General features: G+C 39.3%; 1 long non-coding RNA gene across 1 annotated transcript in view; it reads right to left on the reverse strand.

Annotated features, from left to right (window-relative positions):
* Positions 1-12560: 12560 nt before the first annotated feature.
* Positions 12561-25057, reverse strand: part of LOC132657179 (uncharacterized) — a 43300-nt gene continuing 30803 nt past the window's right edge. Inside the window, exon 2 of the long non-coding RNA XR_009594963.1 lies at positions 12561-14541. This is a non-coding gene — a long non-coding RNA (uncharacterized LOC132657179). The remainder of the gene's footprint in view (positions 14542-25057) is intronic.

Genomic DNA, 25057 nt, shown 5'->3' on the forward strand with positions numbered 1-25057 from the left:
AGGCTTTTTAGTTCCTCTTCACTTTCTGCCATAAGGGTGGTGTCACCTGCATATCTGAGGTTATTGATATTTCTCCTGGCAATCTTGATTCCAGCTTGTGCTTCTTCCAGCCCAGCGTTTCTCATGATGTACTCTGCATAGAAGTTAAATAAGCAGGGTAACAATATACAGCCTTGACGTACTCCTTTTCCTATTTGGAAGCAGTCTGTTGTTCCATGTCCAGTTCTAACTGTTGCTTCCTGACCTGAATACAAGGTCCTCTCAAGAGGCAAGGCAGGTCAGGTAGTCTGGTATTCCCATCTCTTTCAGAATTTTCCACAGTTTATTGTGATCCACAGAGTCAAAGGATTCGGCATAGTCAATAAAGCAGAAATAGATGTTTTTCTGGAACTCTCTTGCTTTTTCAATGATCAAGAGGATGTTGACAATTTGATCTCTGATTCCTCTGCCTTTTCTAAAACCAGTTTGAACATCTGGAGGTTCAAAGTTCATGTATTGCTGAAGCCTAGCTTGGAGAATTTTGAGCATTGCTTTACTAGCATGTGAGATGAGTGCAATTGTGTGGTAGTTTGAGCATTCTTTGGCATTGCCTTTCTTTGGGATTGGAATGGAAACTGACCTTTTCCAGTCCTTTGACCACTGCTGAGTTTTCCGATTTGTTGACATATTGAGTGCAGCACTTGCACAGCATCATCTTTTAGATTTGAAATAGATCAACTGGAATTCCATCACCTCCACTAGCTTTGTGCATAGTGATGCTTCCTAAGGCTCACTTGACTTCACATTCCAGGATGTCTGGCTCTGGGTGAGTGATCACACCATCGTGATTATCTGGGTCGTGAAGATCTTTTTTGTATAGTACTTCTGTGTATTCTTGCCACCTCTTCTTAATATCTTCTGCTTCTGTTAGGTCCATACCATTTCCATCCTTTAATGAGCACTTCTTTGCATGAAATGTTCCCTTGGTATCTCTAATTTTCTTGAAGAGATCTCTAGGCTTTCCCATTCTATTGTTTTCCTCTATTTCTTTGCATTGATAACCGAGGAATGCTTTCCTCTCTCTCTGCTATTATTTGGACCTCTGCATTCAAATGGGTATATCTTTCCTTTTCTCCTTTGCCTTTCGCTTCTCTTCTTTCTCAGCTATTTGTAAGGCCTCCTCAGACAACCATTTTGCCTTTCTGCATTTCTTTTTCTTGGGGATTGTCTTGATCCTTGTCTCCTGTACAGTGTCACAAATTTCCATCCATAGTTCTTCCGGCACTCTATCTGTCAAGCCTAATCCCTTGAATCTATTTCTCACTTCCACTGTATAATTGTAAGGAATTTGATTTAGGTCATACCATTTTAGAAACATACCCATACAGATTGGAGTCTGAAAACATAGAGATAGAAACATCCATTGTCATCTGTGGAAAATGTAACTTAGTTGAGATACAAAGAAGTAGCACAGTGAGGTGAGAAGGTGGACAAACAGATTACAAAATCACTCTAAAGGAGAACCAGGACAATTTGGGGAAAATAAGTAGGCAAGGAAGAGACTAAGGGAAGTGAAGCTTTTTGAATGCCATTTTCATCATGTTTTAGGAGGTAACATTGAATATGAAAGAGTCAAGACTCAGAAAGCGTCAGAGTGAAGAAGGGAGGAAGAGAACAAAGTAGAAGAGGGAGGACATGGTGCCAGGAGTTTAGAGATTAATCAGACATAATATGTGTGTGTGTGTGTGTGTGTGCATGTAACAGTTACATATATAGCAATTGTTATATATATATATATATGTATATAGACATATATTTGTATGTATTTTTATATATTGCAGCCATGAAATTGAAAGACATTACTCCTTAGAAGGAAAGTTATGACCAACCTAGACAGCATATTAAAAGGCAGAGACATTACTTTGCCAACAAAGGTCTGTCTAGTCAAGGCTATGGTTTTTTCAGTAGTCATGTATGGATGTGAGAGTTGGACAATAAAGAAAGCTGAGCACCGAAGAATTGATGTTTTTGAACTGTGGTGTTGGAGAAAACTCTTGAGAGTCCCTTGGACTGCAAGGAGATCCAACCAGTCCATTCTAAAGGAGATCAGTCTTGGTGTACATTGGAAGGACTGATGTTGAAGCTGAAACTCCAATACTTTGTCCACCTGATGGGAAGAACTGACTCATTTGAAAAGACCCTGATGCTGGAAAAGATTGAGGGCAGGAGGTGAAGGGGATGACAGAGGATGAGATGGTTGGATGGCATCACCAACTCAATGGACATGAGTTTGGGTAGACTCTGGGAGTTGTTGATGGACAGGGAGGCCTGGCATGCTGCAGTTCATGGGGTCTCAAAGAGTTGGACACGACTGAGTGACTGAACTGAACTGAACTGATGTGTGTGTGTGTGTGTGTTTGCTGTTATTATTGTTCAGTTGCTCGGTTGTGTCCAACTCTTTGCAATCCCATGGACTGCAGCATGCCAGGCTTCCCTATGTATATATGTAACTTTGTTGCCCTTGATAAGTGGCTATATTGCTATAGTTTTTAAAATTCAGGAACAAAATTCAAAGAAATCAATCAAGCAGCATGCAGAAACAGGACACAATAAAGAAATATGGTCCAATTTCACACACAAAAACAGCTATAGTACAATAGATTCTGGATGAAGAAGAGAGCATATACAGGGACTGCTGCTGCTGCTAAGTCACTTCAGTCATGTCAAACTCTGTGCGACCCCATAGACGGCAGCCCACCAGGCTCCCCCATTCCTGGGATTCTCCAGGCAAGAACACTGGAGTGGGTTGCCATTTCCTTCTCCAATGCATGAAAGTGAAAAGTGAAAGTGAAGTCACTCAGTTGTGTCCAACTTTTAGCGACCCCATGGACGTAGCCCACCAGGCTCCTCCATCCAAGGGATTTTCCAGGCAAGAATACTGGAGTAGGGTGCCATTGCCTTCTCTGATACAGGGACTAGTTGAGCGTAAAGGAGGAGGCCTAATAACTACACTGAGGACTTTTATAATCTAAAATGGCACCATAGACAGGATTTTTTCCTAACAAATTTCAGTACATTAAAAATAAAACAATCTAAAACTACAAATTAGAAAAGCTCAGTGAAACAGTGAGGGAAATGATCATTTTGTTTTATGAGGAAATTAAGGTGCAGAGAGGCTTCACAGCTAATAAAGAAATCTGACACTCAAACTCCAATCTCTTTTTTATAATTTGAAGGATCTTTTCACTGCATCAGTCTTTTTGTCTTTCAGATGTAAAATAAGAAACTTACTGATGTAACAAAAGAATCCCAACTTATTGGATGAGGTGAACTTGGCAAGATACTAACAGAAAGCAATTCTATTTTCTCTTATCGTTTCTTTTACTACTAGTTATTGGATAATATGTAATTAATAACATGACCAGGAAAGTTCAATATTAATACTTTCAAGTTTCTGCCAATTAAAGACATCTTTACCTCTCGGTTTAGCTCTATCTTAGGTAAAATACTCTGGCTTATCATTTCGCTGCTGCTGGCTCTATTTCCATGCCTCTTCAGAATGTGTATCTGGGGCCTCAACAGGTTAGAGGTCAGCAAAGGTCATAATGGCTGGTTTTAAGGATTTTAATCTGGTCTTCTGGGTTTCTCTCATAAGATGTTTTTATGAATATATCAGAAACATCAAAGAACTTCCCAGGTGGCACTACTGGTAAAGAACTTGCTTGCCAATACAGGAGACCCAAGAGACGTGAGTTCGATCCCTAGGTCGGGAAGATTCCCTTGGATAGGAAATGGCACCCCATTTCCACATTCTTGCCTGGAAAATGCTATGGACAAGGAGCTTGATGGGCTACAGTACATAGGGCCACAAAGAGTTGGACACGACTGAGAAACTGGGCAGCAGCAGCAGCAGGAGCACCGATCTGAAAGTGAATTTTTGATTGCAGTTTCATGGAGTTGGAAATGCCACCTTCCATCTGGCTGTCAGCTTAGAAAGTAAAGCAGCTTTATCTTGAGCTTCTGTGCCTGGAAATCCACCCCCAGGGATGGATCTGAAGTGTTCCCATCATTCCAGGCAGAAAGCCTTCTTGAATGGAGTCATCTCAAGATGTCTTCCCCTTCCATCATTCCACCTTTGAGGTAGTTGAGACTGATCCCCAAATGGCTTCTTGTATATCAATAGACACATCAGCCCAGAAGTCAGGCACAGGTCATTACATCCCCCAAATCGCACCAGGGCCTATCGGGCTCTGTGAGAGGTTCTCATGGAATGTGGAGTACAACTTGAAGCACCTCCTTCTCATCTTCAGTTGAGGTTGACGGCTGTGGCAGGAAGTTTCTAAGAAGACCCTCATAAAGAACATGTCAGTTTTGTTTCTCCCCCACATTTCTCAGGGATCCTTCTCACATCTCAACCACACAAATGCAAACACATTTTACATTAGAAGTTGAAAATTCTATATTAGTTTTCTGTTTTTCCGTGCAGATTGTTGAGAGCAAATGATGAACATCCCTGTTTTCTCTCTTGACGGGCAAGGGGCATCACAGGAAAATAAAGCCATACGTGCTGTTCAGTGACTCTCTCAAGTTTTAATCTACAACACATGAACACTTCACATACCATCTGCTACAATAGGAAAACCGGAAACAAAGCAAGCGCTTCATGTTTATTCAAACACATCGTGCTGAAGCCAGACATAACAAAGAGGTTCTCATCCTGTGCTGCTTCTTCCAGGACTTCCTGTTGGCCCCGCTCCCTCTTCCTCCTTCCCTAGCCTTTCTCTGACTTCCATTCATTTCACTTTTCCTTTTTATGACATGTTTCCTTTATTTTTTTTTTAACTCTCCTTCCTGAAAAATGTTTGCTGTAGAGAGTTCATAGAGCTGCACTCACTGCAGTTTAGACCATTTTCCCAGTACATGGCAGAACATTTGTTTCACAGGCAGTTACATCACCTGAACTGGCTCAGGGTCCAAGGAGAAACCTGCTATTACTTGAACCATCTCAATCAGCAACTTTACACAGGAAACAATTCTATCTTCATGCACAAGCATTGTGACAACTGTTTCCAATAAGAAAGTATAAAAGATATAAAATAATGAAATTTTAACTTGAGAATACTGAAATTTGTGAATAAAATTACTTTTGTATGGCTTATGCCCCATACATACAATGTATGGGGCATACAATGCCATGTTCATAAATACGATGTTATGCAGATTTTCAGAGAAGATAACATGTGATGTTATATTGCTAGTACTTATCCTAAAATGTAGTGATGTAGATATAGAGAAAGTCTGATCCAAGCTAGCGTCCATCATTTTGTCCTGAATTGGGGTTTTCTATCTCCTGCCAATAACAAGGCTGTGTCCCATGAGTCCTTATACACTCTAGCCCCACTAGACTTGACACAATTGAATGATCAGGCAATGTCCTTTTGCTCTCTCTGGCTTTATAACATTGTGATCAACAATACATGCCTGGCAGACTTGACTTCCATGTCAGCCTTCCCTCCTAACACTCGTTTTGTCCTCCATCCCTCTGAACACATACCAACACTCACACATATGTACAAACCTGCATGCACAGCCCTTGGCAAGCACTTACTGTTTACTGAATAAATGAGAATGAGAGAGTTAATGAATGAAAGCATATTAAGGATACATTGCTAAGTGGTTCTCTGATGGAGCAGAAGTACAAGAATTAGACACGTTGATTCACCATCCCAATCCACAGACTAACTTTGATCATTTGTAAGAATGGTAGCTGCAATGATCTCTTCCATTCTCTTCTTAAAAACTATTCTTCAAGTTCTGTCTGATGATCTGGCATTCAAAGATGATAATGTTCTTCTATGAATTACCTTCTTCAAACAGAAATTATCAGTCACTCTTTGCATGACCTTTTGTTCTCAAACTTTTACAGTATAGCTGTCTTCACTATCAGACAATAGAAATTGTTCTCACCCAAATCAACTAAAATCTTTGAGTTGCTAAATTTAATCTATTTTCAGTCCTACATACCTTCCTTGTAGTACTTGGCATTGTTCACTCTTACTGACTCTTTCTAGTTATCTTGATATCTGTCTTCCACTGTCTCCACTGTCTAGTGATCATGTGACCATTCCTATTCTTTCTTTTGTTGGCTTATCCTTTGTCCATTCTCTGTGTGTTAGCCTCCCACACTAGAGAGCTCTAAAACTTGGACCAAAGATTCTACCTTGGAAACACCCTCACATTGCTTTTAGCTATAAGCAAATTTTAATTATGTCTTTGCTGTTGTTCAGTCGCTCAGCCCTGTCTGACTCTTTGGGACCCCATGGCCTGAAGCAAACCACATTTCTTGTCCTTCACTATCTCTTGGACCTTGTTCAAACTCATGTCCATTGAATCAGTGATGTCATCCAACCACCTCATCCTCCAACATCCCCTTCTTCTCCAGCCTTCAATCTTTCCCAGCATCAGTCTTTTCCAATGAGTCTGTTCTTCACATCATGTGGCCAAAGTATTGGAGTTTCAGCTTTAGCATCACTCCTTCCAATGAATATTCAGAGTTGATTTTCTTTAGGATTGACTGGTTTGATCTCCTTGCAGTCCAAAAGACTCTCAAGAGTATTCTCCATCACTACAATTTGAAAGCATCAATTCTTCAGCACTCAGCTTTCTTTATGGTCCAATCTCACATCTATACATGACTACTGGATAAAGCATAGCTATACAGACCTTTGTTGGCTCAGTGATGTTTCTGCTTTTTAATACTTTGTAGGGCTTCCCTCAGAGAAAGCAATGGCACCCCACTCCAGTACTCGTGCCTGGAAAATCCCATGGACAGAGGAGTCTGGTGGACTGCAGTCCATGGGGTCGCTAAACAGTGGGACATGACTGAGTGACTTCACTTTCACTTTTCACTTTCATGCATTGGAGAAGGAAATGGCAACCCACTCCAGTATTCTTGCCTGGAGAATCCCAGGGACAGGGGAGCCTGGTGGGCTGCCGTCTATGGGGTCGCACAGAGTTGGACACGACTGACACGACTTAGCAGCAGCAGCAGGCTTCCCTGGTGGCTCAGCAGTAAAGAATCTGCCTGCAATGCAGAAAATCTGAGTTTGGTCCCTGGTTTGGGAAGATCCCCTTGAGGAGGGCATGGCAACCCACTCCAGTACTCCTGCCTAGAGAATCCCATGGACAGAGGAGCCTGGCAGGCTGTGGTCCATTGGGTCTCACAGAGCTGGACACAACTGAAGCAACTAAGCAGGATCAGCAGCAGAGTTTTGTCATAGCTTTTCTTCCAAGGATCAAGAGCCTTTTAACTTCATGGCTGCAATCACCAGCCTCAGTGACTTTCGAGATCAAGAATAGTCTGTCACTGTTTCTGTTATTTTCCCATCTGTTTGCCATGAAGTGATGGGACCAGATGCCATGATCTTTGCTTTTTGAATGTTGAATTTTGAGCTAGCTTTTTCACTCTCTTCTTTCACCTTCATCAACAGGCTCTTTCTTTCCTCTTCACTTAGCTTTCACCTACTTTCCAGCCTGTTAAATCCAAACTCCCAGCTGTCTCCTAGAAAAAGTAAACTTTGATATGGTACAGCTCCAAATTAACACTTAGAACAAAGTTCTTAACACCTAGAACAAAATTCTTAACACCTTTCTTTATATACAGAATATACTTCATAGATCTCCATCAGCGAGAAAGCATGTTCAGTGTTCTATAGCATGGACTCATTACTTGGAATTGAATATTCATTCTAGTATTCAGTTCTATGGCTTTGGACAAGTTATCTGATGTTTCTGTGCTTTACCTTCTCACATGTAAAGTGGGAATAATGATAGCATCATTATTACTAACATTGTTATAAAGATATAAAAAGGTTTTTCATGTAAAATATTTAGAAGTGTCGCTATGGAATGAATGTCTGCATCTCCCAAAAGTCATATTTTAAAATCCTCACCTCTCAACATGAATGACATTAGGACATGGACTTTGGTGAGGTAATTAGGTCATAAGAATGGAACTATGATGAATGAAAGCAGAGTCCCTTAAAAAATATTAGAGTTTACTTTCTCTCTCTTTCTGGTCTACACTGGTGGCTCAGTGGTAAAGAATCCTCCTGCCAGTGCAAGAAACACAGGAGACACAGGTTCAAGGGTTAGAGTTAGGGTTAGATCTTCCTGGGTAGGGAAGATCCCCTGGAGAAGGAAATGGCAACCCACTCCAGTATTCCTGCCTGGAAAATCCCACGGACACAGGAGTCTGGCAGGCTACAGTCCATGGTGGTGCCAAAGGGTCAGACTCAACTTAGGCACTAAAAAACTACAGAAATGTGAGGATACAATGAGAAGACATCATCGGCAAACCAGAAAGCATATGCCCCCATCAAACATGGGATCTTTCAGGACCTTGATCTTGAACTTCCCAGACTCCAGAACAGTGTGAAATACATTTGTGGTATTTGAGCTATCCAATCTATGTTAGAGCAGCCTGAAGGACTAAGTCCAGTGGCCAGTATGAATGAAGCTTAGAGAGTCCAAGTTATTATTTAAGATTAAAGGGTGACATTATTAATCATTATTGCATTTGCTACAGCATAATTGACTTTGACATAATTGACAAGAAGATGCACTAGTCATAGCAAACACCATCTTCTAACAACACAGAGATGACTCTACACATGGACATCACCAGATGGTCAATACTAAAATCAGATTAATTATATTCTCTGTAGCCAAAGATGGAGAAGCTCTATAATGTCAGCAAAAACAAGACCAGGAGATGACTGTAGCTCAGATCATGACTCCTTATTCTGAAGTTTAGACTTAAATTGAAGAAAGTAGGGAAAACCACTAGACCATTCATGCATGACCTAAATCAAATCCCTTACAATTATACAGTGGAAGTGAGAAATAGATTCAAGGGATTAGACCTGACAGAGTGCCTGAAGAACTATGGATGGAAGTTCATGACACTGTACAGGAGACAGGGATCAAGACCATCCCCAAGAAAAAGAAAATGCAAAAAGGCAAAATGGTTGTCTGAGGAGGCCTTACAAATAGCTGAGAAAGAAGAGAAGTGAAAGGCAAAGGAGAAAAGGAAAGATATACCCATTTGAATGCAGAATTCCAGAGAATAGCAAGAAGAGATAAGAAAGTGTTCCTCGGTGATCAATGCAAAGAAATAGAGGCAAATAGTACAATAAGAAAAACTAGAGAACTCTTCAAGAAAATTAGAGCTACCAATGGAACATTTCATGCAAAGATGGGCACAACAAAGGACAGAAATGGTATGGACCTAACAGAAGCAGAAGATGTTAAGATGAGGTGGCAAGAATACACAGAAAAACTATACAAAAAAGATCTAAATGACTCAGATAACCATGGTGGTGTGATCACTCATCTAGAGTAAGACATCCTGGAATGCAAAGTCAAGTGGGTCTTAGGAAACATCACTACAAACACACCTAGTAGGAGTGATGGAATTCCAGCTATTACAAATCTTAAAAGATGATGCTGTGCTGCACTCAATATGCCAGCAAATCTGGAAAACTCAGCAGTGGCCACAGGACTGGAAAAGGTCAGTTTTCATTCTAATTCCAAAGAAAGGCAATGCCAAAGAATGTTCAAACTATTACACAATTGCACTCATCTCACACACTAGCAAAGTAATGCTCAAAATTCTCCAAGCCAGGCTTCAACAGTACATGAACTAAGAACTTCCAGATATTCAAGGTGTATTTAGAAAAGGCAGAGGAACCTGAGATGAAATTGCCAATATCCACTTGATATTGGCAAGCAAGAGAATTTCAGGAAAATATCTACTTCTGCTTCATTGACTATGCTAAAGCCTTTGACTGTGTGGATCACAACAAACTGGAAAATGGTTCAAGAGTCGGGAATATGAGACCTCCTTACCTGCGTCCTAAAAACTATGTATGCAAGTCAAGAAGCAACAGAACCCGACATGGAACCATGGAATGGTTCCAAATTGGGAAAGGAGTACGTCAAGGCTGTATATTGTCACCCTATATTTAGCTTATATGCAGAAGTGCCAGGCTGGATGAAGCACAAGTTGGAATCAAGATTTCCAGGAGAAATATTAATAACCTCAGATATACCGGTGACACTACCCTTATGGCAGAGAGTGAAGAGGAACTAAGGAGTCTCTTGATGAAAGTGAAAGAGGAGAGTGAAAAATTTAGCTTGAAAATCAACATTCAAAAAACTAAGATCATGGCATCTGGTCCAATCACTTCATGGCAAAGAGAGACAGAAACAGTGGAATCAGTGACAGACTATTTTCTTGGGCTCCAAAATCACTAAGTATTGTGACTGCAGCCATGAAATTAAAAGATTCTTCCTCTTTGGAAGAAAAGTTATGACCAACCTAGACAGCATATTAAAAAGCAGAGACATTACCGACAAAGGTCCATCTAGTCAAGGCTCTGGTTTTTCAGTGGTCATGTATGGATGTAAGAGTTGAACTATAAAGAAAGCTGAGCACTGAAGAATTGATGCTTTTGAACTGTGGTGTTAGAGAAGACTCTTGAGAGTCCCTTGGACTTCAAGGAGATCCAACCAGTCCATCCTAAAGGAGATCAGTCCTGGGTGTTCATTGAGAGGACTGATGTTGAAGCTGAAACTCCAATATTTTGGCCACCTGATGCGAAGAGCTGACTCATTGGAAAAGACCCTGATGCTGGGAAAGTTTGAAGAGAGGACAGGGGATGACAGAGGACGAGATGGTTGCATGGCATAGCCAACTCAATGGACATGAGTTTGATCAAAATCCAGAAGTTGGTGATGGACAGGGAAGCCTGATATGCTGCAGTCCATGGGGTTGCAAAGAGTCAGACCAGAGAGACTGACAACTGAATCAACTGAAATTGACTTTTAATCCTATGTTTGCCCAGCTCAACACAGAGATTCTTGATGGTAGGAAGTGTTTCTCAATCATCTTATGCCAGGTTCCTAAGTAACTCTTAGTGCATGGAAGACAATCAGTGAAAGAAAGGAGTGTTAAACATCTGTGTTCTCAAAGTAACTTAATGACCTACCACTGCTGGGGCTCAGGGCCGGCTGCCCCAAAAATATGCCTCAATGGCTTATGGATTATTTTGAATTAAAGTGTCATAAGAAACAGACAGTTAGGGGAAATTATTAAGGCAACCACACTCTGACCCAACTCTCTCCCCCTTGAAAGGAGGAAATAAATCTCCCACAAGAAGGTATGCTCCCTATGCCAGGGGTATCGAAAGCAATCTCATCACTACAGCCATGCAATTCAAGGCTAAGAAAGTGGTGTAAACTAACTTTGTTAATTCCTCCTTAGTCTGCTACCCCAAGTATAAGCCCTTTTGTTTCATTAAATCTTCACAAATAATTGTTTCTTTGTCTAAAAATTACATATAAACAGCCTTGTTTGGTCACTGTGGGGGTCCTGTTTCTATGGGACTTCAAAGCATAGAAACAAAATTGTTTTTTCTCCTGTTCATTTGTCTTGTGTCCCTCATTCACTCCCCACGGAGAATTCTCATCTCACGTCACTGGGGCTATTGACATAGCTCTGCAACTTAACATCCAGAACAAAATTCTTGAGAGTTCCTTTGTCAAGACAATCATACATCTCATCGCTAGATTTCTTTTCCTCAAAAGACAAATAATAGGTCATATTACTTTTCAGGTAGAAAGCCTCTGCTGCCCACAAAAGAAAATCCAAATGCCCCAGTCTGAGGTATAAGAATTTTCAAACTCTGCGCCCTCCCTGTACCATCTCCTGCCACTTCCCTAGTGGCGGCACCTTGATTGAGGCACTTGCCTTAGTTTCCCTAGGCCTCAGTTTTCATCTATAAAAACTCCAGAATGATCATATGAACACTCCTTGCTGTGCGAGGTCCAGTTAGTCAACAACACGACTGACCAAAGTGTAGAATTCTACTAATTAAAAAAAAAAAAAAAGTAGAGTATGTTGAAAACATCTGAACATAATAAAGTCCAAGCTTAGACAAATGATAATTAAACCTATAATAGCCACATTAAACCCTTGGGACAAATTCTCGTATTTTCATTCTTAAATGATAGTTGTAGCTGGTGATATTGAAGAACTGAATGATTTTCCAGTAAAAAACCTTTGAAAAATGGCAAAGCTAGGATAAGTCATGCCAGGGTTCTTGTTTGTAGATGAATATGTACATAGCTCAGTGTGCCCTTATAATGCCCTACTGTCCTTTACATCATTTTGTTTTTCATAATTAACACAATTAACCCCTTTCATAGAAAAGGGGGAAAATGTCTGCCCTCCTGGAAAAGAAAATTATCTGAATTGAGCCCATTGTTATTTCCACAGAAAGGAGAATTATTGCTACATTTTTCCTTAACAATTATAGATAAGCGACTATTTGAGACCTTTCATATTAATCCACCTTTCTCACTCCTTGGGAGAACCAAACTTTAGAAAGAGCACCTCCTGGATGACATTAGGTTCTCATGTTTACTCCTCAGACCATCTGTGTCCTTGCTTATAGATTTTGCCTTCAAGACCCTGATCTGCAAAAAGTTGCAGTTAAGCTAAATAAAAAGCCAATAAATATGCTTGTTCCTATTTTTAGACTTTTATTTCTCTAAATGAAATAAATGAGAGCAATATTAGTTACATCAATGGCACTAGTAAAGCATTCATTGAGCTTCCATAATAAGAGTAACAATAACATTTTATGACTCTTTTTCTCAAAGGAAATTGAAACACTTTACCAACATAATTGTCGCATTAATCTCATGTCTTTGAAAAATGGTGAAGGGGTGCGTGGATAGAAAGATACAAGCCCAGGAGTCAGAGCTGTTTTCTGTTTATGTACCTGCAAATCATTTCAGTAATGAGTAAATGAGATAATGGGCATCATGTATGTGCCAGCATGGCAACCTCTCAATACATAATTCTCTCTCCCTCCTCTCTGTCTCCCCAGACCCAGTCATTTCTCCCGTCTTCTCTCCCCACTGCTCCAGCAACACCTTTCCTGTCCCTTCTTTCCTTTAACAGTAGTGCAATCTGAGACAAGTTTGTTGGGGGTTTTGTTTTATGTCGTGTTATTGACCCAAAGCTTCCCCGGTAGTTCAGTGGTAAAGAACTAGCTTGCCAATACAGGAAACCTGGGTTTGATCCCTGGATCAGGAAGATCTCCTGGAGACGGAAATTGCAAACCACTCCAGATTTCTTGCCTGGGAAATGCCATGGACAGAGGAGCCTGGCAGGCTATAGTCCATGGGGTCACAAAGAGTCAGATAAGACTTAGCAACTAAGCAATAACAACAATGGTGGAGCTATAGTAAAAAGCCCACCTGCCAATCAGGAGACCAGGGTTTGATCCCTAGGTCAGGAAGATCCCATGTAGGAAGGCATAGCAACCCAGTCCAGTATTCTTTCCTGGAGAATCCTGTGGATAGAGGAGCCTGGCTGGCTACAGCCCATAGGACTGCACAGAGTCAGACACAACTGAAATGCAACAGTTGATCCCAAAGCATTCTAAACACCTCTGAAAGCAGTCATAAGAGCTTATTATCATGATTTCACTGTCCTGTGCGGGCAATAGAGTTCAGCTCCTATTTTCAGTCAGGTTTTCAGAGGCTAGGCTAAGTGTCTCTTGTCTCAGCATCATTCTTCTTAGATACAGAAGTGTCTTAAGTATGTAGCATCATAGTGTCTACATTTTGGGCACCTGGGTGAAACAAAATATCCAACTGGAGCTAGGCCAAAAATTAATAGGGAATGATACCTATAATTACAAGAACTTAGGTTATAACCTGCATGCAAGATTGTCTTTATGTGTGTCCCTATGTTTGCCCCAAATCCTTCACTGCAGTATTGTTTAAATGTTGTATGCTTGCCCTTGGACATTATGGGAAGGTCTGCATGTCCTTTCTTAGATCAGGATAGTAAGCAGTAAGCAATACAGGACTTGAGGGCAGCATGGTGGGGTGGTGGAACCAGTGTGGAAGAAACAGAAATAACCACAAGAACCTCTCCACCTTCCACTGGAAGGCTATTTTGGAATGAAAGTCAAATATTTAAGATTCAACTGAGGGTTTGCCCACTCCCCAACACCTTTGTGGGCTTCCTTGGTGGCTCAGATGGTAAAGAATCTGCCTGTAATGTGGGACACCTGGATTTGATCTCTGGAGGAGGGCATGGCAACCCACTCCCATATTCTTGCCTGGAGAATCTCCATGGACAGAGGAGCCTGGCAGGCTACAGTCCATGGGGTCATTAAAAAAAATTATTTTATTTATTTATTTATGGCTGTGCTAGGTCTTTGTTGCTGCACAGAGCTTTTTCCCAGTTGTGGAGAATGGGGGCTACTCTCTAGTTGCCATGAGTGGGCTTCTCATTGCAGTGGCTTTTCTTGTTGCAGAACAAAGGAGCCAGGGTGCACGGACCTTAGTCGTTGTGGCGCATGGGCTCAGCAGCTGCTGCTCGCGGGCTCTAGGGCGCAGGCTCAGTAGTTGTGGCGCATGGACTTAGTTTGCTCTGCCGCCGGTGAGATCTTCCTGGATCAGGGATCCAATCTGCCTCTCCTGCATTGGAAGAAGAATTCTTATCACTGAGCCACCAGGGAAGCCCCTAGTGGAGACTGTTTTTTTTCTCTCCATTTCCAAGCTAGCTGAAGTGGGAATTTTGTAACTGCAAAATGTGGATTTTATCTTATAGAAGATAGTGTAACACACAGCATTTTAAAATATTAATACATATAGATGGAACATTTTATTCAAGAGTCGATCATGTAACTATCCTCAGGTTTTGCCCAGAGCAAGAGATATTAAATAACAGTAAATTTATTCATATATATATGTAAGTATATATATGTGTGTGTGTGTGCTTAGTCACTCATTCGTGTCCAACTCTGCGACCCCAAGGACTGTAGCCTGCCAGGCTCTTCTGTCCATGGGGTTTCTCCAGGCAAGAATACTGGAGTGTGTTTTCATGCCTTCCTCAAGGGGATCTTCCCAACCCAGGGATCAAACCCAGGTCTCTCGCATTACAGGCAGATTCTTTAGCAACTGAGCCATCAGGGAAGTCCATATATATATTTGAATTTGAGCAGGGTGAAATTCCAGGAAGAATCTAGAATTGTGGTATACTAAATAATATCTTGGAAAAAAATAAATCATGGCTTTAGGAACTGACAGCAAGTTTCTGATTCATGGGGAAATTGTGAGGTCCAGTCACTGACTTGAGCACCATAATCATTTTCTATAAGAAAGGAGCAAACTTCTTGATTTGTATAAGCACACACATACACAAAATAAAATTATATGGAACATAGTTCCTGAATTAGAGTGAATGGGAGTGTAATGAATAACCCTTTAGAAAAGCAGTGGGGATTTAGATGAATTTAGCAATGAGGGCTGATTTCTAAGGTAGTATTTTAAGAGGGAAATTTGTATAGCTTGGCACAAATAATTACAAGGGAAGATAATAACAATGTTATAGTATTACAAGGTCATAGGTTTTAAAGACGGGAGCAAAAGAAAGGGTGGTTGCATTTTTAAAGGCTATTGCAGAGCAGAACAATGTGAAATTAGGCAAAAGAAAAGCTGGACTGCTCTCAGCAACATTTTCTCAACAGGAAGACATGTTATTGGACAGGAGAGTCTCCCCAGGGCTGCCTGAGGTGTTCCACTGCTCGTGTCATTTCACGTGGAGTGCATAAAGCTGCCATAGGAGGTGGACAAGGTGACCTGACGGGTCTCCTGTCTCTAATTTCTATGATTTAAAGGTTCTGTGCTATTACCCAGCAAGAAGCACAGCTTTTTAGTGATTCCATTTGTAAAATGACTCTACCGGTGCTTTCTCTTAGCTTCCACCTTTGTGGGACTCTCCCCCCACCCCACACCTATGCAGTGAGACTCAAGATCATAGCATTCAGCATTACAAGGTTGAAGAGGGTATGGAGGGAGGGTTACACAGGAGTAAATGGTTGCTTATTTGGGAAAAAAAAAATTAAGAGGGAGGGAAACAAGAGGAGGGGTGAAAAGATCATTATATTAGTGACTTTCTCTGCGTCTAAATGGAATTTTGATTTAGACACCACATTCCTGTAAGAAAAGCTATACTGAGTGCAAAACAAAAGGAACATTAATCTTCCTTTTGACAAGAAAGGAAGAAACAAACAAAGGTACTAATTTAACATGGGCTTATTGAAGTTTTCAGATTGCAATTTAATTCTCCAGGAAGCCGCAGGGTAGGGACAAGCTTTGAATGCCACTGAATGTTTCTGACTTTTTAAAAGGCATTTAACAATAATTCCAGAATGTAATCTGTATGTGCCATTTACATGATCTGTATAAAACTTTATCTTTTGGTCCAGAAGGACTTGGATACACAAGATGAAAAAAAAAAAAAAAGACTTCAGAAAGCAACCTTGCTAGGTTTCAAGTACAAGATTTAGTCTGAATCTTTTTTATCCCTGATTTTTATAGGAGTATAGTTGATTTACAGTGTTGTGTTAGGTTCAGGTATACAACAAAGTGAATCCATTATACATATATGTATATCCACTATTTTTTTAGATTCTTTAAGGCCATTACAGAGTAGTGAATAGAGTTCCCTGTGTTATTCAGCAGATCCTTATTGATTATCTATTTTACATATAGTAGTGTGTATACATCAATTGCGATCTTATTTTCCCTTTTGTGGTCAATTGTGAATGGGGCACATTGTGAATACTGTGTGTATTATAAGAGACTGGATCACTGGTAGCTGCAATACACTTCAGCAGGATTCAAATCTGATTTTTGGTTGCCATAATAAAAGAATATTAAACTAGATTTAATGTTTCAGGCTACAGTAGGATAGCAAAGGGACTTCTTACCAATTAACTAGCAAGACATACTCTACCACCAAAGCATGATGAAATAGTATACTGTTTTTTGTATAAAAAGAACAATTATTAATATTAATATTATAAAGTAGCAAATGCTTAGAAAATACAACTGGCTTCCCCATTCACAGTAGCTGAAAACTATTAATAGAACTGTAACATTCACTTTTTGTTGCCTATAAGGTAAGCATTAATTCCCATCTTTCTTATGGGAAGATGTTCAAATTCTTATTTCTCAAAGAAAGGTACACCATTCCAGCTCAGGAGTAAATTCTTGAAAGGCTATAATTATCGATTTTTACCATTCTCTCTGCTTTTGATTGGTTTTCAGGTAGCCTCTGAACCAATGAATATTACACAGGATATGCAATAGGTGTACTTCAGAAAATCTGAGTGCTTGCTTTTAAAACAATACACTGGCAATTTTTCTAGTAAAGTTTTCCATATTTGAATGTAATGCCTCAGTGACAAGGAGGGAGACAAGAGAGGGCAAAAAAGAGACCTTAAGCATGATGGAGCTGAAGGACAGAAAGAATCTGTATCCTTGACGAATACTGAAGTTACCAAACTTACCAATCTTAGAACAACTACTCTGAAATTTGTGCTGTATAAATACATTAATTTTCTTATTGTTTAAAACTCTTAACAAATAAGAGAAGCAATCAGCTCAGGGGTATTATTAGCAATACATATAACCAATCAAGAATTAACATCCAGAAAGGAAAGAAAAAGAAATTGAGAGAGAGAAGAGCTCTTATAAACTGATAATAAAACTATAAAATATCAAATATAAAAATCAAAAAAGGATGTGAACAGGAAATTTACAGAAAAATAACAATAGAATATTCATGAACATAGAAAAGTACACCAACTCAGTAGAAATCATAGAATCACAGAGTAAAACACAAGGGGTAAAATTTCCAACTCATTAGACTAGTAAAAGGGAAAAAAAAGTCTGAAAAAATTAAAATCACATTGATGTTGGTATGGAAATTATGGACTATCAAGGAGGCTAATGGAAGAATAAAATGATATAACACATAAAGCAATTCAACCATGTCTACAGATGACTATATCCTTCAATCCAGTAGGCTACCTTCTTGATACAATTCCTGGAGAAACTCTAGCACATGTTCACAGTAATAAATGTACAAGAATTTCTGATAGGATGTTTATGATAGATAAATGAAACTGCTTAAATATCTATTATAAGGAGAATATACTATTTATTCAACAGCATAGAATACCATAGTTTAAATGCATAAAATAGATACATGTATGCTGTGCTGTGATTATTTGCTCAGTCATGTCCGACTCTTTGCCACCCAATGGACTGTAGGCCTCCAGGTACCTCTGTCCATGGGCATTCTCCAGGCGAGAACGCTGGAGTGGGTTGCCATCCTCCTCCAGGGGATCTTCCTAACCCAAGGTCCAATCCAGGTGTCCCACATTGCAAGCAAATTCTTTACCAGCTGAGATACCAGGGAAACCCAGATACACGTATAGCCTGGATAAACCTTATAGAATCCAATATGGAGAGAAAATAGTGGTCATATTATCTATCTAGTATGGTGTCCATTATGTAGAATTTTAAAATGTCAAAGACATATGTTATTTGGAGTATATTATCACATACTAGTAATAAAAGCAGACACATGGAACTTTACTGGTAGCTAAATGATAAAGACTCTGCCTCCCAATGCAGGAGACATAGGTTCGATCCCTGACCCGGGAGGATTCCACATGCCTCGGAGCAACGAAGCCCATGGGTCACAACTATTGAGCCTATATTCTAGAGTCCAAGGAGCACAACTACTGAGGCCCAAGTGCCCTAGAGCCCATGCTCTGCAATAGAGAAGCCACTGCACTGAGAATCACATGCACCTCATCTAGAGAGTAGCCCCTACTCACTGCAACTAGAGAAGAAAGCCCAGAACAATGAAGACCTAGCACTGCTTAAAAAAAAAAAAAAAAAAAACAATGAGTATGTGTGCTAAGTCACTTCAGTTGTGTCCTTCTCTGCGACCCTTTGGACTGTAGCCCTCCAGGCACCTCTGTCCATGAGATTCTCCAGGCAAGAATACTGGAGCAGGTTGTCATTCTCTTCTCCAGGGGATCTTCCCAACCCAGGGATCGAATCCATGTCTCTCACATCACCTTCATCGGCAGGCAGGTTCTAAACCCCTAGCACCACCTATGACCCATGAAGATAATAAAAACTAAATTTAGAAGCATAGGTACAGAGAAGCTTCCATTTTAAAAAAATCTTCTACTTTTGCACTCTTTTGAAATTCATCTTTTTGAAAGTCAACATTTTAAAAACTGACCACTTGATTTTAAGAACAATATATGCACCAAAAATTTTTTAATGAAAAAATAATCCTCTTTTCCAACTTTTCCTGTAATTCCTTATTTAATGAAAAATCCATTTATCCAGGTACTCAGATGAAAATCCCTGGAAACACTTCTAACTCTTCTTTATCCCTTACATATTATATCCAATCCATCATCCAATTTTGATGATTTGAATATCAAAATATGTGTAATATATAGAATTGAATCACTCCTTACCAATTTCACCACCACTCTAGTTAAGTGTAACACTATCTCTTGCCTGGACCACTGAAGTAGCTTACTTTTTGTGTGATATAATATTCTTTAATTGTACAACTTAAGCTTTTTGCTAATTTTTTATTCACAATTTTTCCATTGCTATTCATAAATGTGATCAGTCTGTGGTTTTGTTTATTGTTTCTTGCTTTCTTTTTTTAAAACTTTTTTTGCTAGATATTTGTGTTATTGCTATGTTGCTTTTTGCTGTTTATTTTTTAATTTTTTTTAAATTGGAGTATGATTGCTTTATAATGTGTTAGTTTCTGCTGTATAATTATGTGAATCAGTTATATGAGTACATATATACCTTCCTTCTTGAGCCTCCCTCCCACTCCACCCCCTCTCACCCCTCTATGTCATCACAGAGCACAGAGCTGAGCTCCATGTGCTATTAAGCAGTTTTCCACTAGCTATCTATTTCACACAAAGTAGGGTATGTATGTCAATACTAGTGGTTTTCTTACTCATCTCCCTACCTTCAACCTTGCGCGGAGTTTGTTCTCTAAACATCAGCCATATATCTTTCCTTTAAAAGATTAGTTCAGGCCAGACAGGAGAGTATCCTCATTCATTTTTTCAACAAACATCAACGGTCTATGTGCTGCATGGAACTATTCTAAACATTGAGGACACAACAATGAACCAGATAGGCAATGTCCTTATAATTGTGTGGAGCTACAGAATAATAGATAAATGAATAGCCAAAAGCATGGAATCATAATAAATTCTATTTATTCTATTCTATTCCATGAGGAGAACTAAACTAGAGCCATAATATTAGAAGTAGCTGGTGGATGCTGCAGATTGGTCCGGGAACGATGGCTTTAAAAAAACAAAATCAGGAGCTTCCCTCATGGTCCAGTGGTTAAAATTTCACCTCCTAATGCAGAAGGAGGGGGTACAATCCCTTGTTGGGGAACTAAGATCCCACATACCTCACAGTCAAAAAACCAAAGCATAAAACTGGAGCAGCATTAGAACAAATTCAATGAAGACTTTAAAAATGGTCCACATGAAAAAATCTTAAAAAAAAACTAAAATCTAACAAGAAGACATGCCCGCTCTCCACAGAAGGGCTGAAGGAAGATTTTTTTTTACTTAGTGCTGCATTTGCTCTTTATTATTTACCTTCTGAAAAAGACTTGACCAAGAAAAAAAAAAGAACAAATATTTCCTAGTCTAGCAAATGGATTTTTATGAGATATATATATATGTATATATATAAAACATTATCTCCCTGATTTCACGTGCTTTTCCTTATTTAACTTTGATTCCTGGCTAATTCATTTTTCAAAGTAGAAGTAACATCAAAAGATACATTGAGAAACTTAGCACCTCTTATATTGAAATGCTAAAGGAATTTGTCAGTGATTTATGTGTCTGTAAATTAAATTCAGTATGCTTAGTAAAATCTGGCCATGATACTAATTAACTGCAATGAGAACAAGATATAATTAATTAAAATATTGACTCATCAGATCTGGGCTGCCGTGTGCTCTACATGCAGAGTGCCACCTGGAGCTGTGAAGCATGACATCACTGATCAGAAACTGACTTACTGAGCATGCTTTCAAAAATCAGTAGAAATATAAAATACTACAGTTTAGACCCTTTATTTTACAGAGTGGGAATCTAAAGCCTAGTAAGTACATTTAGATGGTCAAAAGCAGTTCAGGCCTCCTAATTCATGCCAAGTGATCATTTTAATTAAAAAAGGAATAACCAAAGATGAAACATAATAATACATTCTTACTGGGAATAAGGACCAGTGGAGCAAGTCAGGATCATCGGCAGGATGATTAGTTCTTTGAAATGATGACATCCCGCTGGATTTATCTTTCTCTATGGGAAGATCCCTTGGGAAAGGGAATGGCTACCCTCTCCAGTATTCTGGCCTGGAGAATTCCATGGACTGTATGGTCCATTGGGTTGCAAAGAGTTGGACATGACTGAGGGATTTTCGCTTCACTTCACTTCATACATATTTTGGCCATCTGATGCAAAGAGCTGAATCATTGGAAAAGACACTGATGCTGGGAAGCATTGAGGGCAATAGGAGCAGGGGGAGACAGAGGATGAGATGGTTGGATGGCATCACTGGCTCAATGGACGTGAGTTTGAGCAAGCTCAGGGAGACAGTGAAGGACAGAGGAACCTAGCATGCTACAGTTCATGGAATCTCAAAGAGTTGGACATGACTTAGCAACTGAGCAACAATGACCATACCACATCCAGACTTTAATCCCACCTCTACAGACAACCCCGCATGCACATTTCATTTAGGAAGAAGATCTTTATTGAACATAAATATTCAACACTTAAAAATTAAAGCAAGACCCCATAAATGAGATCATTTTATTCTTTATATCTCCTGCATGTCTTAAGCATTTCAGTAGAGCCTTAAATCAATTGTTCCTCACAAAAAAAAAAGATATTAACAATTACTAGAATATTTTGCTCAATCAATAGAAGTTCCTTTCACATATTAAAGCAAAATTCTCTCATAATAGTGATCAATTATTTGTAATTAGATTCTACTTTCCCTCATTTATCAAATTCTATGTTACTGAAAATGACAAATAGCCTCTGGAAATTAAAAAAAAAAGTACAGTCAGAAATATGAAAACTCTTCTCTCTTAAGAACTTTGCTGGAAATTACACTCAGGGATTTCAAACTACAGTTCACATCAAAGCATATTCTCATATTTTAGGAAATTCATTGGCTCTGCCTGACTTCTTTTTAGGGCCATATTTTTGATAATGGCTACATAAAGAGAGAAAATCATTTTCTCAAACGAAGTCATTTTCTAATGAAATCAATGAGTTGTTGGCTATAGAGAGGGGGATAAAATAATTCTAGGAATGAAGGAGGAATGAAGCTCCTGTTATGGTTTTCAAGTCATGGTTTATACATCCTCGGAGCTCCAGATGCATCCTTCAGGGGCTGTTTGTGGGAGCAGAAGGAAGGAAAGTAAGGAGCAAGACAAAACTTGGAGGAGCACCTGGGGAGACACACAGATCCTTCTTCTTCATAGTGGAGTCCACTTATTCTGTGTATTAGGATTCAGAAGAAGGTGTTTATTAAAAACCATTTTTGATAACACAAATCTTATAAGTTGCACCCTTCTTAAACCAAGTTTTGCTGTTGTTGTGAGAGGTGAACTTTAAAGTTGTTCGAGACACAGACATACACGAGTAACCAAAGAGGGGAAGGGTGAGAGGGAGGAAGGAAGAAAGAAAAGAAGGGAATAAAAGCAGAAGAGTTTGCTGAAAATATAATAGGGTTCTCATAATTGTTGTTCAGTTGATAAGTCATGTCCAGCTCTTTGTGACCGTGTGGATTGTAGCATGCCAGTCTTCTCTGTCTTTCACTATCTCCCAGAGTTTGCTCAAATTCCTGCCCATCAAGTCAGTGATGCTCTCTAATCATCTCACCCTCTGCCATCCCCTTCTCCAGTTGCCTACATTCTTTCCCAGGGTCAGGGTCTTTTCCAACAAGTCAGGTCTTCACATCAGGTGGCTTGGAACTTCAGCTTCAGCATTAGTCCTCTCAATGAATATCAACACCTAAAGGGTTGATTTCTTTTAGGACTGACTCTCATAGATTCTCACGGAATCCTAAAGAAAATATCAACAACCATGGACTGGATAGGGCAAAGACAAGAAGCTAAAGAACTGCACCAGAGCTCAAACAGACCAGCGGCTCATGGTCCACCAATTTAATATTCCCAGGAAAATTTGATTACCTCAGTTGAATCACATACACATGGAGGAATATTTGACTGGTCAAGGGGATGGTTTCACATGCTGCCAAAGCGATTGCTGAGGGTTGACCTTTATAGAAGAGCAGGTCTTCTAGAAGAAATGTGGGCTTGGCAGACATTCCCCCTTCAATCCCAGCATATAACTTGCTAGCAGTTTGTAGATCAACCATACCACATTCCTGGATATGAAGCTAAAGGTCATTTTTATGGGCTGCACTGTGTTCCACCAAAATTTTTATGTTGAAGTACTAACCTCTGATATGTTACAATGTGATCTTATTTGGAAATAGGGCCTTTGCAGAGGTAATAAGTTAAAATGAGGTCACTAGGATAAGTCTTAGTTCAGTATGACTGGTGTTTTTATATACATAAAGAAGAAGCTTGGACACATATATGCACAGAAAGAAGATGTGAATTTATAGAGAGAAAACCATGTGAACATGAAGATAGTCATCTATAAGCCAAGAAGGGAGGCTTAGAACAGATCTGGTCTTCAGAACTCCTGGAGGAACCAACCCTACCGACACCTTGATTTTGGAAGTTTTGCCGTCAGAATAGTGAGACAATCAGTCCTACTGTTTAAGCCATTCAGTTTGTAGTACTTCGGTATGGCAGCCCTAGCAATCTAATAAAGTCATTTTAAGAGATGGTCTCTCTTTCTCCATAAATTCATCCCAGAGAAAGGAATAGTTTGAAGAGTCAGGCCACTTAGATTACTATATGATTTCAGGAAAGCCACTTGAATTTTCAGGGCATCGATTTCTTCATGTTCAGAAGAGCCCTGATACCTCAACTATCTACAGCTTGCTTTGAAGTTTGGAGGATGAATGAAGACTTTGCATTTGAGAGTTCTTTAAAGAATGTGAAGCAATCTGACAAGAATACTTTTTCTGCTTTAAAAAAAAAAATAGACAAAGTTGCATCTATTTTACTTCTAGCCATCTGATACAAGAGTGTTAATCGGACAACGGGAAAATTTACAGTAGAGTCATTTTAAGCATTATTACCTTCACAATTGTACATTTCAAAGGTGGAAGGAAGTGTGTGAAGTCTTCACAATGGCAAGAAAACCTAAGTTCATGATACCATGTACTTTAAAATTTATTTTCTTTTGATATGTTAGAATTACTGTCCCCCTTATTTCCTAAAACTTTTCCATTTTATCTAGTGAGAGCTGAATAATCCAGTGACTAATAAGAATCTTTTTATAATATTTAAAGAACTGGGAAGTAAATGCATTATAACACGTTCAAGATAAAAATATCATTCCATGTTACCTCTAGCTTGGTGCTTTTTATGATAACTCTGAGAAACTATGAACGCCATAGATTGGATTTCAGCTTCATAAAATGGATGCATGTACACACGCTTGCTCTCTTTCAAATCATATTCTTGATCTAAGGTAACTGCTCTTGATAACCAGTGACATGCTTTTACTGGTGTAATACTAGATCAGAAGGCATCTCATCTCCATGCTGGATAAAGATTCAATTACTGAGTCTGTTACACTTGACTTTGAGGAATTTGGATAAGAGATTTTTGTAGAAGATTGCTTTGTGACAACTCTCTTGAAATCCACAGTGAAACCTGAGCTTGGAAAGAGGGCTTCTGCTGCGTCTTTGCAAGCTTCAGATAAATAAGATCCAGTTTCACTGGTCTATAAGTTCAATGCAACAGGATTCCAAGCATTGTTCAAATATGGCCTTTGCTGAGTTTTTTTGTTTTCTGGTTTTTTTTTAATCATGACTATGTTAACTGGCCTTTTTTAGTTAAATAAATAAGTTCAATTTCATTTTTCAATTAATTTAAAAACAAACTATAAATCTAACATAC

The sequence above is a fragment of the Ovis aries genome, chromosome 9, assembly GCF_016772045.2.
Source record: "Ovis aries strain OAR_USU_Benz2616 breed Rambouillet chromosome 9, ARS-UI_Ramb_v3.0, whole genome shotgun sequence".
NCBI classification, from domain to species: Eukaryota; Metazoa; Chordata; class Mammalia; order Artiodactyla; family Bovidae; genus Ovis; species Ovis aries.